A 12,403-nucleotide genomic window follows, 5' to 3' on the forward strand; every position below is an offset into this window, starting at 1 on the left:
ACACAAAGTCTGTACAAACCTTAGTTTACTAAATTAAATCAGTCTTTTTCAAACAAAGGCTGTTAATTAACTTTCTTAACAACCTACAGCCTAAGAATCCAAAGAATAAATAATCGTAATCTTACTAGGATTGGCAGAAAGCCCAGAAGCAATTTGCAGGAAACTGATAAAAGAACTAAGATCAAGACACGAAGGAGAGTGAACTAAGTTGTTCCCTGCAAATTCGTCCATCCTTAAATAGGTTTCAGGAATGGCCAATTAGCCCCAAGCCTTACTCTCGAGGAGACCTCCTCCTGAGGAGCCACTCCTGCATTTTGGCAGCTCTGCACACCTGTGCATCAAGAAGAGGCTCCTCCTCTTCTTCCTCTTCACCCATGGAAGCTTCTGGAGGTTCTGAAGGCCCTGGTTGAATCCCCGCCTCTGGCACCACATCTTCTCCAGCCTCCTCATTGTTCGACTCGAGTGCCAGCAGCACAGGCTGCTGGCGCAGCACCACACCAGTCTCCTTGCTGTCAGAATCAGCTACTAGCTGCACAGGCCGCTGACAGGCCACAACATGAATGGGACAACTCGCCAAAGCCAACTCATCACAGCCAACTCACCGCAGCCAACTCGCCACAAGACAACTCACCACAGGACAATTTAACAATTCAATTTAATTATTTAAAATAAATTAAATATATATATTAATTTTTGTCATTCACAATTCCTTCTATCCCTCCTTTTGCATCCTTTATTTAATGATTCTATTCCATTATTTCTTTGATGTTAGTGTAACTCTTTCCTGCAACGAGTTGTCACACAGCGAGTTGGCCGTCGTGAATTGGCTGTGGTGGGTTAGCCATGGCAAATTGTCATAGACCCAGCCACATGACCACGGAAGTGTTTTTGAACAACGCTGGTTCCTTGGCTAGGAAAAAGAGATGAGCAACTGCCCCTAAAGTCAGACACAATCAGAGATGGGAAATCTTTATCTTTCTTTAGCCCATATAGTATTTCTGCCTGAAAAAAAGGCTAGTTCCATAACAGGGCATAAGATTCCAGGTTCAATCTTTAATGCAGTTATTGTGAGTGCAAAAATAAAGCCAATTCTCATACAAATGTATATTTGTACACACAAGGTGCATGAAAAATCTTGGCAATGACAGATTGCAGATGCAGGGAGAAAACCACATAATCTGCACATTCATACTAACATTGGACTCAATTCCTAACCTGCTGAAGCCACTCAGTTCAGAATCAGGACATGGTCAATACTAACCCGGTAATTATTCTAAGTCAAATATTACTGAAGCAATTTCCCCAGTCAGTCTTTCAAGGAAATGAAACAAATAATAATAATCAGAAACACCATTACAATTGTGGTGGCCAAGTCTTGGCAGTTACCGAATGCCCCTCTGAAACACAACGATCTGCAGAGCTCAAGTCTCCCTCTTCTTCCCCCACTAGCTCTCTTCTGGTCATTCTCAAGCCCTCCCAGGAGCCTCCTGGTATAAGGACACCAATCAGGAGAGAAGGATGTTATAAGTCTTTATATTCACCAAAATTGTCATCTTTGACCTAATTATGACTACCTACAGGTAGTCCTTGACTTACAATCACAACAGAGCCCAAAATTTCTGTTGCTAAGACCACTGTTAAGTGAGTTTTGCCCCATTTTAGGACCTTTCTGGCCACAGTTGTTAAGTGCCTGATAGCAGTTGTTAAATTAGTATTTATTTATTTATTATTTATTATTCATATTTCTATACTGCCCACTCTCCAAGGACTCTGGGCGGCTTACACCAAAGACAGTATACTAAATAGCATATTGCCCCCAACAATCTGGGTCCTCATTTTACCCACCTCGGAAGGATGGAAGGCTGAGTCAACCTTGAGCCAGTGAGATTTGATCCGCTGATCTGCTGAACTAGCAGTCAGATGAAGTATCTGCAGTACTGCACCCTAACCACTGCGCCACCTCGGCTCATGACAGTAGTAGCATCGTTCTTAAGTGAATCTGGCTTCCCCATTGACTTTGCTTGTCAGATGGTCACAAAAGGTGACCTTATGGCCCTGGGACACTGCAACCTTCGTAAATATGAACCAGTTGCCAAGTGTCTGAATCTTGGTCACATGAGTATGGGGAGGCGGCAATGGACATAAGTGTGAAAAACAATCATAAGTCACTTTGTTCAGTGCCACTGTACCTTTGAATGGTCACTAAATGAACTGTTGTAAGTCACGGACTTTCTGTACTGCAAGATTCAACAGTATGCAGTAATGACAGCGTAAGTGGCTGACTGGGTTTAGCCAGTGGTGGGATTCAAATAATTTAACAACCAGTTTTCTGCCCTAAAGATTTCTTCCAACAACCTGTTCATCAAACTGCTCAAAAAGTTAACAACCGGTTCTCCCGAAGTGGTGCGAACTGGCTGAATCTCACCACTGGGTTTAGCATGCTGTTCGAACCCAAGTCACTCTGAGAGTGAGATGAGTGGTACCTAAATTTGATAAATAAATACTACCTAAATGTATCACTAGGGGACATGATTAGTAGGTGCAAAGATGTTTGCCTAGTGGCTAGTGTGTATGACCTCACTTCACTCCAGGTAATCATTTAATGGGTGGAAAGAGAATTATCTGAGGTCTTCAAGATCTTTGTTCAATCTTTAATTGATGTTACTGTTACGTGAAGCAATAAAGCCCAATGATATTTAACCCTGGTAGAATCTACCTATGCTCCTTTCTGACTAGGACAGCAGTTTTTTAAAAAAGTAGCCTGAGGGCTCCCCCTAGTGCTTGCCAGACAATGGCACACAAAGCTTAAAATTCAGACATTACTCTAAAATGAAGGTTCTGTTTCTGCTTTTTTTTAGCTGCAGCATATTTTATATTCCCCAATTCAGAAGCACACAAAAAGAGGCTGAAATGGGAGAATCATTAGAGAAAGACAAAAATATCACAGCTGCAAGAAAATCGATCATATAAAAGACAATATAGTGCATTATCTTGGCAAAAATATAAAATAAGCAACAGTTTAAAATTAAACCAATATTTTTTTTCATATATTTGGTGGATGAATGATGAATTAATTTATTTCCAAAAAATACTTCAATGCACCCAAGCCATCTGTTGGCTTTGATTCACAGCATATAGTTATGACAGAACAACCTATTTTGTTATGTTGAACAACAATTTGGAAGAGAAGAGAAATTTGCCCAAACCTAATTTTAATACTGACTTGAGTGATTTGTTTGTACAAAATCCATATAGCAACAATAATAGCAGTTAGACTTATATACTTCTCCATGGTGCTTTACAGCACTCTCTGGTTTACACTGTGAATATTTCCCCCAACAATCTGGGTTCTCATTTTACCAACCTCAGAAGGATGGAAGGCTGAGTCAACTTTGAGGCGGTCAGGATCAAACTCCTGGCAGTGGGCAGAGTTAGCCTGCAATACTGCATTCTAACTACTGCACCGCCACCACACAAGAACCAAAAAGCAGTTATGCATTTTATTTTGCAGTTACATACCAATATGCACATCCTTTCAAATGCTAACATGCAGATCTTCAGTTTGATGCATGCATACACAGACACACACATATAAATGGGGTGCTTATATATATTTAGAGAAAACAATACAATCATATTACATTTTGACGACTGCTTTCAAAAAATGTGTTTATTAGAAAAAGAAAGTACAGAAATGTATTAGGAAATAGGCAGACAAAGATGCATTTGTCTGGATTTAAGAATTTGCAGTCTGATGCACAAATGATAGGAAATGAATGAGATACTGGGAGAAAACGAGAAACCATACAATAGTAGAAGTTTCTCCTCCCCTGATTATATCTCCCTAATCCTAGCACAATCCATACTTGGACAACAGAGTTGGCTAGCTGGATAACACATCATATATATTAACATTCATTCGCTGAAAGTGAGAGAGCCATTAGTAAGCTTGGTGGGGGAAAGAGCAAGATGAATAAATAAATATTTATGGAGGAAATGGAAAGGGGGGGAAAAAATAAGAAGCCAGATAAATGAAAATAGAATTTGCTGATTAAGCATAGAATGGTGACTGAAGTTTGGATGTCTTTGAAGCTTGGAAATATGTGTTTACATACTAAATGTATTTGTATGTTTAGGCTACTTTTATCTTGTTGGTTTCTGAAGGCATATAGGTTTTAAAGCAAACTAAATCAACATTCCAGTTAATAATGTAGGTAGCTCATTGTTGGTTGCCCTTCCTCCATCAGTGCCCAAATGCTCTATAAAAAAGGAAAAAGGTCTCAGAAGGCAGGTAGGTGATTGTATTCTGCATGGCAGAGGCAGGGTGCTCCATTGACAGCCATTGAGAAGGCATCTGGGTAAGCTTCCAGCCACTCCCATTTCACAGGGATGGGGATTCAGCCAGTTCGTACCAGTTTGCCTAAACCGGTACGAACTGACTGAATCCCCATCCCTGCCTGTGTGTCCCCACCCCTGCCTGCTCACCCGCTCTGGCGCTATGCCATCCTATTTAGTTGCGTTTTTTAAGCCCTGCGTGTGTTCACATTTTCGGTGCTTGGGCAAACCGGTTGTTAAATTATGTGAAGCCCACCTCTGCACATGGGGTATCTCAGAACAACTTCTCCCGGGGAAAGTAGAAGACCGGTAGACACTAATGAGGGAAGATGGCCTTGTAGCATCCTAGAATACTGCATAGCTTGCTGAATACCCCAATACAATACAGTATTGTATTGGGGGCTCCTTTCAACAGCTGGAATTCCAGTTACTTACCTCCTTATCCTTCCTCGTCTTTTAGCTAAAAGCAATGCACACCCAGAGATCCATTGTGGAAATCCTGGTTCATTTCAAGCAGTTTAAGTGTTTCTCTAGATAGGATTTGTTGAAGCTAAAAGTCTGGCAAGGTTCATTATCTTGAGCAGCTCAATAGATGCATTGCTGCTATTGGGGTGAGGAGGGGAGGGAAAATCAATAACTAGTCCAGCCAAAGGCACTTATTCCACCAAAGAATTTTCAGTGCAAACCTCAGCAGACTCATTATCATGACAATTACATTCTAAAAGCCGAGATTGTATTTGCAGGTTACTGGGCAGTTAAAGACTTGATGTCACAGTGTGGCTAACTGCATTTTCATCGTTGACCCCAATGAATTGGAGTTTTCCCCCAATGAATTTGGAGAAGGAGGCGACACATCTTGCAGGGTGCAATAAGAACTGCCTTTAGAGGGGTGTGTGTGTGTGTGTGTGTGTGTGTGTGTGTGTGTGTGTGTGCGTGCGTGCTTCAGATTCAATTTTGCTATAACGTTTTATTGCACAGGTGTACTGTTTTAGGGGTGAAAGATATCTAGAGTCTTTGAGAAATGGCACACAAATTAGTCAGATGTATAAATAAATAATTCTGCTAATCAGGCTTAGTAGCATATTTCTCAGTAGCTGAAATATATGTCTGCTAAATTATCCACCAGGATATATTATTACAATATGCAGCTGCATAAATTACAATACAGTGTTCAGACTCTGTAACAACAACATGGATATTTTTTTCCACCAATATTAGTATATGGTGCTTTTAGAATCCACAAGGTGTATCAAATTGTTAAAACTGTATTGCTAATTATGAGTCACCTATGATCATTGAAGAAAATAGCAACTTGATGCAGTCTGGCTTTTTCCGTTTCTGCACACCTTAGTTGTGGGCCACCAAAATCTACAAATAATATCAGTAAATTGTAATTATTAAGGTGACAAAAAGGGAAAATATTAAATCAATGACTGAAGCAGTGGTGGGCTGCTCCCGGTTTGCACCAATTCGGGAGAACCGGTAGTAGCGGCGGCAGGAGGCTCTGCCCACCCACCTGAGAGTCATCAAATACTCTCTGCGCATGCGCAAGGGTTTCTGCTCATGCGCAGAAGCGAACCGGTAGCAAAGGTAAGTAAAACCCACCACTGGACTGAAGCATAATCCCATTTTTTCCTTCTGCAGTGAAAAATCCCAAATGCATTAGCTATGCCTCTTAGGAAAAATGTTTTTACTCCTTGATCATTTTTTATTACTTTCATCTGCATTAAGTACACTTCTCCAGGAAATAAAAAATATCAGCATAGCATGTTATTATCAAATGCACATGCAGGCTTTAAAACCCACTACAACCATAAATTGCAAACTTTTTAAAATATTGAAGGTAGGGATTATATAAAAAACTGTCCAACTATACCAATAAATGAGGAAACCTTTGACATGTCATTTTGGCAGAATTTTAGAATATATCTTGATCCTGCACTTAAGAATACAAGTCATTTTTCCAAAAGCCAGAGAAAATTACACAATGTTTTATAAAAAGAATGCCAGGCTTTGCTCTATTACTTAGATTATTACCTTCGGAAGGCATTTTCAAGCCAGCAATTTTGAAGGTTTCTTGGCAGCTACAGAAAGATTAGTCTTCATAAAACAGATTGACATGCCAAATCATGTGCCAAAAATGGAGTGGTACAATGGATTCCATAATAAAAATCAGAAAATTGCACCCTAAAATTAGGCTAACCACTTCACACAGATTTTTCCTTTTGCAATTAAAGAAAAAAAACTTTCTAAGGCTGACATTTCAGAAGCTTTCAAGGCATAGGGGGGAAAAATGTTACCAACAAATGTCATGTTGGGAAAACTACTCTTAGGAAAGCATCAGTTCTCAAAGAGATACTCCCACAGCAGGGGGACTAACAGAGGGGATTTGATCTGCTGTTCCAAAGTTTAAATCTGTGTATTCTTACACTATCAGCACTTAGATTAAAAAGGGAAGTGACAAATTCCTCTTTTCTACAAAGATTGAGGGATACTGGATGGATGGATCACAGCTAACTGGTAACTATTTCTATTTGGACTTTGATCGGAAATAGGCTTATTCTGGAGACTAAATCTATTATATTTAGTTAAATAACAATTAATAAGAGATGGCACTAAGAAACAAAACTGGATATTTGATCCAAGATGTGCTATTTATAACCTTTGAGATGACTTCGGATAAATTAGATGTTGTGATAAACTTTCTATGAGTGGTTTACAATAATAGTTGTTAACAGAGTTTTGAAACTATAATTTTGTTTTGTTTTAGTATTATTATTATTCATGGTAACTACTTCGTTATTAAAATAACTTATAGAAGACAAATCAACAATCTGTAAACAGATTTAATAGTTTAAAAAAATTAAGTTTTTTTATTTTATAGACAAACACATACAGTACATAATCAATCATTCAGTGTATCATCTGAGTACATCTTTTGTGTCTTCTTACTCTTCGAATATTTATCATATCTTAATATTATAATTTCATTTATTGTGACATTTCTCCCACAGTTCTTATTTTTCTATTAATACATTTATCTATCTCCTTTCTCCTCTTTCTTCTTTGCTCATTTCATTGCCATCTTGCCCTATATATATATCTCTTCTCTAACCAATAATAAAATTGCCCCATATCTTAAAATATTGTGATTCCTCTCTTTATTTAATTGTCAAAGTCGATCTATTCATTTCTGCACATATTTTCTGCACATATTTTCTTAATTACTTCTCACTCTGTAGGGATTTTCTCTGCTTTCCATCTTTGTGCAAATACTATCCTCGCTACAGTTATATCATGTATAATCAAATATATATTTTCTTTACTAAATTTCTCTGGTAAGATACCCAATAGGAACAAAGTTTTAAAATGTTGAGAGGGCTGTGCTCGCTTCGACAGCACATATACTAAAATTGGAACGATACAGAGAAGATTAGCATGGCCCCTGCGCAAGGATGACACAAATCCGTGAAGCGTTCCATATTTTTTAATATAATATATGGAAATGATTTTTATGGGATGAAAATGTAATTGTTAAATGAATGACAAATGAGAATAATAATATAAACATATGCATTAGATTGATAATATGAGACATTAGAAAATTAGTAAATTATGAATATGAGATGAAGCACAAAAGATTTGTTACCGACCGACACACTGCTTGCAATTGTAATGGATGATGGATGTTTTATCTTTTGTTTAAAAATTAAAAATAAAAATTTAAAAATGTTGAGAGGGCCTGTTTTGCAAGGGGTGGGAACTAGCGTTGTAGTAATCTATCAATCAGTATTCAGCTAGAAGGGATATTATATGTATATGTATATGTATTGGTCTTTTTTATGCATCTTTTTCTTCTTTAATGTTTTGGTTGTTTTGTCTTTTTTGTCTTTTTTTCTTTTTTTCTTTTTTTTAGAGTTCTATATTTTATATTTTAATCTTGTTTTGAACAAAATAAATATATATTTAAGGAAAGGAAAGCATCCGTTCTTGGATTAAAAAGACAGCATGATAGCAATGAGAGGTTGGGTTCACATAGTATACTAAACCCTAAATCAATTTTATAAAACACATAATATGGTATTCTAAAGAAAATATATTATAATTTAATGACAGCTTCATTCATAAAATATGCTAAGACAATGGTGGCATTTCCATGTCATGCTGAAACACAGACTAGTCCACCCGATTTGAATCTAATGTAATATGATAAGCAAACCTGGCCAATAAGTGGGTTTTATTACCATTTTCATCCAAATGTTATCTTTTAATGATGAACTTATTGAAATATTTGTATGTCATCTAACCCAAATGAGCTCCATCAAAATTAACCAACTCTATAGCATCCGCGCATCAGGCACTGGACCCAGCTGTTCCTCCTCTTCCTCATCAGCCACCTCCAGACCTGGGAACTGTTGACTCTCCATCTGAGGGCTGACGGAAGGCCCAGGCTCTGCCTCTGTCTCTCTCTCTGCCAGCTCCATTCCCTCTTCCCCCTCGGAGCTCTCAGGTTGCCTTGATGCTGACCCTGACACCCATGCCTCCTCCTCCTCTGATTCAGCTGCTGGAGGGGCTGGCAGATGACAGGCCACAACAGAAGGTTTGGGGAAATAGGATCCAGTTCCTGTTCTTTTCCATTCCCTCAGAAGTAAAATTACAGCAGCCCTGGACTACTGTATTTCCAACTCTTTTTTTTTTTATTGGTCACGTTAACAATGTACAAATAGTCTGTATTTTGATATGGCCAAATGGCTAATCAACAATAAATGGCCTACAGTATACAAAGTATAGTCATACCTAGGCATTCGACTGCTTCAAAAAATCATTGAATTCAGTATTGGATGCTTTTTGAAGCAGAAATCTTCTCCTGCCGCCCATCTTTCTCCTGGTAGTCGACATGCAAGGAAGAAGTTGTTGATGTTGGCTGCCTCATGACTTGCTATTTCTTCCAGCTGAAATAATGGGTCACTTAGTAAGTCACATGATTTTCTTGGTACTTGATGGTTTTAGTATTTGGTGGATCTTCCACAACGAATTACTCACAAAGACCGAGGTACACTGTACACTGTGACTCTAATAGTCCAAAGTAAATCTTCGAGAAGGCTAATCTATATAGACTTAGAATCAGTGATGGCACTTAAAGAGCTCTTCTCTTATTTGTCAAGTTTTCCTGTTCTTTTTAGCAAAGGGCAGTCGCTAATCCTCTCTGATCAGCTTCTAGTCACTAAACTTGCTGCCAGAATGGAAAGCATAGCTACTTCTCCAAACTCTAAACCAGGCCTATTTATTCTAACCCAGCAGCAACAGTATTTTCATTGTATCTAAAATCTGTGCCTTTAACAGCCTTTTAACAGCCTAAAGATTGAAACTCTCCTCTACCCAGACATTAGTGTCTGATAATGCCCTAACTAGTTCCCCAGTATTTTATTTTTCTCTACTGCCTTGTAGAGCCTAGTTATTGCTCAAGACAGTCACGAGAATTCTTCTTAATTTTACAGATCATCGATCTAACAAAAGCTGTTACTGTATGTAGTATTTTGGGTTGTTATTATTGTTGTTGTTATTATTGTTGTTGTTGTCTCATGGCCATGAGTTTGTATTTTTAGAATTAGTTCTTCTCACCCTTAGCAACTTTAAGATATGTGGCCTTCAATTCCATGAATTCTCCATGGTTGGCTGGAGAACTGTGAGAGTTGAAGTCCCATCTGAAATCCTATACATCTTAAAAGTAGCCAAGGTTGAGAAACTCTGTTCTAGAAGTTTCAATAAAGCACTCAACAGGAAAACCTGTTGCTGATTCTATGGTCCTTTGTTCAATCAATAAAAGCAATTGTCTTCCAAAAGATCTCTTTGGCCAATATGAAAGCAGAGTCTTGACTTTGCAGGCCAGGAGATTTCCAAGTTTGCATATAATTGCAGACTTTGATTTCAGATGCAACTCTTTGCTACACCCTGCATGGTTTTTCCCCTTCTATTCATATTTTGCTATTATGCAATATTAGTGTGGCTTTCTCTTCATAATCCTTAATACAAAATATAGAACTAGATGGACATTTTGTCAGAGTCGGTATAGTTTTTCATACAGTCTAATTTTACAAAACGCAGCAGGGAGCACACTGAAAACATTTTATAATGGTAATAATTCACAATATTTGCAGCAGCCAAAGCTCTTTATTTAACATTTTGCTGCAACAATTTTATGTTTATTCCAATGTTGCAATCATTCATAAGCATGAGTGCCATTATTCATCTGGATTATCTGCACACAAAAAACACCTACCTTAACAACCCACAAGTTAAAGCTCTTATGAATAAAGGAAGTAGGAGATAAATGCTCAGGAATCTATTCCATTATGTAAATTTCAACCAGGATTTCAGTCATTGATAGCAAAAATTCCATGAAGAAAAACTCATGAAATTTTAATCTGTTTCAGAAACAACTTAGAGACTAACTTTTTTAAACATAAGAAACAATAAATATTCATAGGACATGAAATTTTGATGATACTGTAACTAAATAGCTTGAGAAGCAGACAGGATAAAGGTATAAATACATTTTAAAAGACAGAATAATTTGATTATCACAAATGTAGCTCATGTTCATAAATGTGTTTTGAGCTACTCTTGTCAGCCCTAAACCAAGCATATTCCAGCAAAAAACAACACTGAAAATGCTGGAATAAATTATAATATTTAAGAATGTCAAGGAGTAGCTGAAAAGCCATTAAAATTCTGCAGAGGAATAAAATCCCACATTGCAAAAGTATGTGGGGTGCTAGCTGACACACACAGAGACGAGGCTCATCTGCTTCCAATTTCCAAGCTTCTGAAAATTAAAGATCCAATTCCATCTTTGTGAAATGTATCCAGAAATTGGAATTAATGCTCCACAAAATAGTTCTCCTCTTACCTTTGTTTCGCCATATCATTTCTCCTGCCATACATGATTCTTGTTCCTGGTGTTTTCCTGAGCCTTTAGCTTTGCTGTTCTTTCCAGAACAAAACAAAGTCTTGACCCAAAGTGTCAAGGTATGACAAATATAAACTGTACTGGATGATGATACGTGAACAGAGTGCCAACACATCATAAGCTCTTCTGTAACACTGTTTGAAACTGCTGAGAAAGTAAATTTCAGTGGAGAGAGAAACAGAGAAGATTGGCAGAACAAAGACAAGAAATGAGGTGTAGTTTGTTGAGAGTAATTCCAACTCGATCATGGTTCCTAGAAATCTCTTAAGGGATTCAGGAGCTAAATGGAGAGTTAAGATGCAAAGATCTACACAGCAAATTGTAATTATACTAATAATAGCAACTGGCTCAATAATAAGACTATAGAAATTTATACACCTAAAAAACTTTATTTGAAGACACCATAATTAAAGGAGGCACAACAAGACTGAAATAAATAAAACCACAAAAAGTGAATATGGATAATTGCATTGCAAATATAAAGCTCCTGATCCTACAGGAAGTTCTTTCCATTTAAATTGTCCATCTCTTCTACTTCTGTAGCAGCTCCAGTATAATTGCTTTCTGTGAATGCATACTATCAGCCCTCTGATGTAGACAAGGTCAGGAAAAACATCAGGAGAAGTTTCAGGACTGTCCTTTTTTTATTGTGGGGTATAATAATAACCTTGGAAATTGTCAGATATTCTACTACATCTTACACCCAAATCAAGGCAGGATTGGTTTGAGTTTCTTTCTTAAAATTTCTTCTCTTCTAGGATTGAGTGAATTTTGCTCCCTTGCTGCTTTTTCCCTTTTTCATTCTCAAACCCAGATTTACATCAGATGCCCATACCATTTGGGAAAGTGCCTGAAAGAGGTATTGCCTATGCTGCAGGAGGATGCAACTGCCCTTAACTAGAAAACATTCCTCCAAATGATTTGCTAAGGCCTAGTAAGTCCTACAAATCACCTGGTCAGTTTTCCCTGCTACAATGATATAGTTTTGAATGCATGTTTAAATTATTTATAAATAAGAAATACAAATGCTATTCGAAGGAGGTCAAGGTTTCTAGCATTGCTATTGCTGCCTAAGTGCTTAGTAGTCTTAAAACATTC

The 12,403-nt window shown here is 37.7% G+C and overlaps 1 non-coding gene across 1 annotated transcript; it reads left to right on the forward strand.

Annotated features, from left to right (window-relative positions):
- The first annotated feature begins 7,718 nt into the window (after positions 1–7,718).
- Positions 7,719–7,823, forward strand: LOC117672135 (U6 spliceosomal RNA). The gene has a single exon (XR_004593137.2). It is a non-coding gene; the product is annotated as a U6 spliceosomal RNA (small nuclear RNA).
- The last annotated feature ends 4,580 nt before the right edge of the window (positions 7,824–12,403 follow it).

The sequence above is a fragment of the Pantherophis guttatus genome, chromosome 1 (assembly GCF_059756535.1).
Source record: "Pantherophis guttatus breed Tessera chromosome 1, ASM5975653v1, whole genome shotgun sequence".
Lineage (NCBI taxonomy): Eukaryota > Metazoa > Chordata > Lepidosauria > Squamata > Colubridae > Pantherophis > Pantherophis guttatus.